The sequence below is a fragment of the Centruroides sculpturatus genome, unplaced genomic scaffold (assembly GCF_000671375.1).
Source record: "Centruroides sculpturatus isolate CEXI.00-Female unplaced genomic scaffold, Cexi_2.0 scaffold681, whole genome shotgun sequence".
NCBI lineage: Eukaryota > Metazoa > Arthropoda > Arachnida > Scorpiones > Buthidae > Centruroides > Centruroides sculpturatus.
This window is the reverse complement of record NW_019385004.1, coordinates 167,611-174,173: the sequence shown is the minus strand read 5'-3', so window position 1 is coordinate 174,173 and position 6,563 is coordinate 167,611. Positions and strand designations below refer to the sequence as shown.

The 6,563-nt window shown below is 28.6% G+C and overlaps 1 long non-coding RNA gene across 1 annotated transcript; it reads left to right on the top strand.

Annotated features, from left to right (window-relative positions):
- The first annotated feature begins 964 nt into the window (after positions 1–964).
- LOC111633271 lies at positions 965–5,454 on the top strand. The gene is made up of 3 exons (XR_002758031.1): positions 965–1,139; positions 3,686–3,743; positions 5,402–5,454. It is a non-coding gene; the product is annotated as an uncharacterized LOC111633271 (long non-coding RNA).
- Positions 5,455–6,563: the final 1,109 nt, after the last annotated feature.

Genomic DNA, 6,563 nt, shown 5'->3' with positions numbered 1-6,563 from the left:
TTCTAAATAAAACCAAAAATTGTTTTTGCTGCCACAGAAGAATTAGCTGTGTCTACCAACAGCATATTCCAGTTATGACAACCGCAAGGGTGTTAATACAGGTATATCTACCTGGGATTAATACAGGTATACCTCGCCTTACGTCGGTAATTGGTTCCAGGAAAACGACGTAAGTCGAATTTAGTTGTCTCCGAATCTACTTATCACTAGGCTAAACCGTAAATTACCATTCCCGGTTCTGTATTTTATTTATTAATGCATTTTTAATAATATATGGTTAATAAAAATCTATTTTAAGCTTACAAACAAATAAATTTTAGTTTTTAATATAGTACAGAAAAAAAGTAATTTAAATTTACAAATGCATGTACTGTAAATACAGTACATACTTGTAAATGTATATATTTGAATATGATCTTATGTGCTTTAAACGTGATATTACGATGATTTAAAGTGATATTACGACTTCAATATTTGTGGCGGACAGACGTAAAGTCGAATAAAATGACTTGATTTATATGGCGGCTCCATAAGAAACAATAGTGTTCATAGATAGACTTTGTTTCAATGCTTTTCAGCTCGGAATTTATTTTTAACAGTATTTGTATTTTCCGAGGATTAATTGAGGAAATACAGAAATTGTGCAATTGGGTAATCAAGAGTTAAAAACAAATATAAAAAAATAAGATGAAATTTAGTATCTTATATAATCAAGTATTCTGGGATAACACGGAATATTTAGTTCACAGTTATTGACGAAATATAAGAATATTGTTATAAAATTGTAGCTATACATTTTCTTTGTGAAATTAATTTGATTGACCACAACTACACAAACTCGATCTATCAATGATTTAGCAGGACATCGATTCATCGACTATCGATGAGTGTATAGCAGTAGTGAGCAGAATTTATTTGATTGAAAGATAATACCAGAAAGTAAAAATCAAGATTATTAGTGATTTTAAAACAAAAAAAATAATATTTTAAAATAATATATTCCAAATTATTTTTCTATGATTAAATCATTTTGTCGATAGAGGGATGATGGAGTGAAATGTCAAGAAGTAATGAAAATACCAGTCAAAAATTATATTTAATTTAGATTTATAATAATTAAAAACTGAAAATATGAGTTGGTAAGTGTCTAAAACACACACATATATATATACACAATTATATTTATAATTTTCCAAAAACAAAATTTTAATACTCTGAACTTTTTAAACTTTTCCTGTACTTAGTTCAGAGTATTAAAGTTCATTGTCTCATTAGTTGAATTCTTACGACTGAATTTTAAAATGAGTTTATACAAGCCACAAACTTTACTAACATATGATGTCATTAAATGATACTTTTAATTGATAAATAATAATTCAACAAGTAAGTTTCTATGGTATTCTAAATTAGAAATTGCATGAATTGCATTTTATTTAATATGTTGTACAGGAAAACGTTGGAATTCTGCTGTACATTTTATATTAAAATATTACTGTATAAAAATAGAATAACAATGGAAATAAACAAATGTAGTAGTAAATCTTTTGTAATGAACTATTGAAGATAAGTTCATAAAAATACATTGAAATTTTATAATAAAAATGATTAAACTACACAAACTGTACAACAGATGTAATATCACTGGCAAATGAGACATGAAAACTTGGAAAGAACTTGCTTTCTATTTCCAATTTTTATTAGTGTGACTTAAAAACTCAAATGTCAGCAGTTACTCATTCATAGCTTAAATTTTTTAAGCTATGAATGAAAATTAAGCTGAAAATTTAAGCTAATTTAATTTAAGCTGAAAATTAATTTACTTTCTGTTTTTTTGACATAAACTAAAACAAACACAGTTAAAGAATCAAATGTAAAATTAAAACTGAACGAAACCTGAAACAGAAAAGTATATTCTGATTTCTTTTTGCTGTATATTTCAAGCAGTTGTGCAGTTACCTCTTATATGATCAAGAAGTCTTTATATAAGTACAGTGGGTGATCGGATAACGAACAAATCGGATAACAAACACTTTTGCGAAAGATTTTTATGTTTGGACAACGAACACATGATCGGATAACAAACACCCCACTGAACAAACACAAGAAGAAGCAACATAAAATAATGAATACTGATTGGTCTTCCCTTATCTTCGGGTAACAATTCAAAACTTTTCGGAATGTGGGAGATGTCGACATCGACGCTCAAGCCGGTATATACTGATCGGATAGTATTCCTCCGAACTTTGAAACTCTCCCTTGTAAATTCCAGCCTTTTATTTTTCTGACAAAACAATTCTTTTATGTATTCACAAGACTGTCAGGTAGGCGCTCGTTAAGTTTTGCGTCTGCTTTTCTTTTCGAAAGGTGAGAGTATAATAGCAAAGGTAGAGAGTAGGTAGAAGATGCCTAATGTTGCTGGGCAGTATGGCATGAACAGGTCTAAAGTAGGCTGCAGTTCAATCTTATTTAAAATACTGTATAATCAAGAAGACTCAAGCAGCTAAAGGAGTACAGTAGAACCTCGAAAACTCGTCCCTCGATAACTTAGCACTCCGGATAACTGGTCCACACCTTGGCAGGGCGAAAAAATCCTTAGTTAATTAATTTTCATTATAGACAGCTTTATAAAAGTATAAAAGCTCTCATAAAGTATTTTTCTGAGGTCTGTCTTATCAGGTAAATTACTGTACACAGTGTATTCATTAATTTTCATTTTCATGTAGTGGCTCTATGCCTTCATAAAGGACGTACTTTTCCTTTGTTTAAGGGTATTTGGGCAGTTTATTCTCTGTTATATTCTGTACAAGTAAATACTGTACAAGTACAGTACAGTATTTTCTGAGGAAATACTCGTACTTATTTTTTTTAACCCCATTCCCGATAACTCGGCATTTTCACAAACTCGGCCACCCTTCGGTCCACATTAGGTCGAGTTTTCGAGGTTCTACTGTAACAAAAATCACATCTGAGAAATAAAGAATATCAAAGAGTTCATAATGGAACCTGAAACGGATCTGACGACAGAAGAACGCCAAGAACTCTTGAATGAAGAACACCAAGAAACTCGGTGAGATATGTTTTCTTCTGAAAAAAGATTAATGCCGATATCTGTTATTAAAGACCCTTTGAAGAAGTGGGAGGATGTCAGAACAACGGTGTTAGAATGGTATACAAACCAAGTTGTGGCTTGGGGATTTCTACAATTGCAATGCTATTAATTACTTATCAAAAATCCTGAAGAAGAGAGAAAAGGAATCAACATTAGACAGATTCTTTAACCCTTTCAAATGGAAAAAACATGACTAATAAAAATGCAAGACTATGTATGTATGTATTTTTATTATTACATATAAATAAATATTATTATATATAAGTAAGAAAGTATATATTTTTTTATTTTTGGGGATCTCCGAACGAATTAATCAAATTCCCATTAAAACCTATGGAAAATCGATAATCGGTTAACAAACAATTCGGATAGCTTACAAAGTCCTGGAACGGATTATGTTCATTAACCGATCACCCACTGTATTATAAAACCTTCGACACTTTTTCTAGCAATTTCTTTAATTGAACTAACGCTTTTGGCTATATTTATTAATTTAAGGAATATAGGAAGTCTTTATATTTGTAATTTATAAAATATTAACCCATTATATAAAATGATAATTTAAAATTTTTTTAGGAACCCTCTTAGGATTCTCAGTAGTAAACATGGTTCAAGGTCTCCTTTTCCCTTAGTGGTATGTTGAAATATTTTAATTTTTATACTTGCTTAATATTCCAATTTGATAAATCAGATCATAAATATTTTCTGAATTGTGCACAAAATTTCGTACAATAATGATTCATGTATAAATAATAGAGAATAAATATGAATTTAAAAAATTATCTGTATATGTATTTATATATCAAAATTTGTTTACATAGTATTATAATGTTTATAAATTAAAAAAAATTTATATTTCTTTGGATTTTACTAGTGATTGACCAATATAGAAATGATTTTACAAATATTTTTTGATCTGATTTGATGCATATTCAATAACAACTATTATTTAAGATATATTAGCCATTCCTGTAATATTAGAAATATTGGATATTAGTTTAAGAATGACCTGATAATCAGATATCTGATTATTGGTTGCATAATATCAGGCAACTCTAAAACTGATCTGAAGCATGCAAGAAAAGGCAATAATGGATTACAAAGAATTTAAAAGGTTATTAATTCAACACTTTGATGAGGAATTTTACAGTTTAAGGTACATAAATTCTATAAATGTATGCACATCCTCATTGTGCTGTTGTAATTTTTTGCAGTTATGTTGCAAGCTTTAGTATCGGAGACTACAGTTGAACAGATCAGTGTGAATGCTGCAGAATGAGCAATTATAAAATGATGTCAGAAAAAAGAGTTAGATGTGAGATATTAAAAGAGTACAAATTTGCAAAGTATAAATGATGGAATAAAGCAATGGGTACTAACATTAATAAAACTAGTAAAAACTAGTAAATTTTTCTGTGGAAATTTTTAAACATCATCTTGTAAGTATAACAAACATTTGTAGACGGTATGGCACCTAACATCTACCTCTAGTAGCAAATTACTTAGTATTAACTATTAAAATTAATGGAGTTATAGCCTTATTATTTAGGCGATTGTTTGGTGATGTTTCTACATCATCTTGTAAATTTTAAATTGCAATGGGTACTATTCCATGGCTCCAATATTTGAAACATCTATACAAGGAAAATCGAGCAGTTGACTTGGAAATCTCACACATTAGAAGCTAAAATGATGGATAATCTAAGGAAATTTAGAATCACTATCAATTACATTGAATCAGTTTAATGAAAGTCACAGCACTTAATCAAAGATTGGAAAAACCTGAATGGAGGCTCTTGCAGTCATGCCTGCAAAATTACTGAATGGTATTGTTGAGCCTAGTCCTCTCAACTGAGAGTATGTTTTAATAATTTGCAACCAACAAATTGGTATGATACTCTGAAGACTTAGTAGAAGCCTCAGAACTTTTCTAATCATTCTTACTGCCTAAAACAGACTGTTTAAGGATATATTGCATGCATCTCAAACCTTAGTTTTTTATTAGGCATTTAATCTTGTAAATTGCAATAAATTGTACAACCTTGTACATTATAGCAGAGCAGTTTTAGAAAAAACTGTATATATTTTAGTTCTAATTATTATATAAAGTATTTTCAAAAGTAGGGTCTACTTTATTTGTTGCCATATGATTGATACATTGTAAATAAGTTGCTGCATTGATTTATTTTATGACTATTGAAATTATTATAATTTGTATTTTCAGTTAGAGTATAAACTTGTTATAATTTTTTAACATAGCTATATTTCAAATTAATAAATAATTTTCTGTAGGATGAAGGTGACTTTGATCGTCAAATGAAAAATTTTGAACAGTAAGTTTAAAAGAAATGTTTGAAATAAATAAGATATATTCATTGTTATAAATATGTAAATGTAGGATGATATTTAAATATTTAAATGAGTACTAAAATAAAATAATATAAAAAATATAACCCAATTACTCTGTTTGGTGACAGAAATAATAATTATATTCTTAGAGTTTTAAATTGATTCTAAGAAAAAGAATAAAACAATAAATTGAAATAGTCATCTATTACAATAAAAATTCTAAGTTAAATTTTGATTTTATTACTAAAAATTTAAATTGTAATAGTTATAATTTTTTTAATCATAAAATTTGTTATAATAAATGATACAAATTTTATGATTAAAAAAATTTGATGATCCAATAATGTAAGTGTTTCATTCTAGATATTTAGATAAAAAATTCACAAAAACTTGCAGCTTTATAACTCCAGCAAAAAATTATAGTTAAATAAAAAAGAAAGATTTCAAGATATTTTAATATAGATATACAGGATGTTTCATGTACAGTGTTAGAAGTCAATAACTTGGAAAATATGCTTCTAATTTTAAAAATTGATAAGAATGAAAGTTTAATATCTTTGAAGGTAAAATAAAGTCTCTCTCATTCCCTGTTGGGGTAGAGTGGAATGTGGGAACTTCCCTATTCAAAACTTTGAATAGGAATTCCCAATGATTTTATATTTTTGGAATCTCTATTAAAAAATAATCACCTTTTATTGAGAATGTTTTTTAAGAAAATGGTAATTTCAAAACATGATCATATGTAGTGGGATGTTTTGAAAGGTGAATGGCCAAGCGGTTAAGGTTGCAATCCACTGTTCTAGGGAACTCAAGATTGAGTCCAGATAGGTCAAAAATGCCAGAAGTTTTTGGAGAGTGGGCTGTCCAGATATGTCAAGTCTCATCCCATCCATCTGTCCACTGCCCCATTATGGGTCTGGCTGAATCTATAATAGGCTTGCTAAAAAAAGGGTAGGAAGAGTTTAAAAAAAAGCTAATAAAAATGTTTTTTAATGAGCTAATCAGTTTCTGTTCTTTTATTTTTTCAGTTGTTTAACAAATGTTTAAAGAGAGATCCATTTTCATGTAAGCATTTCAGTAATCGAGCAACAAAGCTAAGTACATG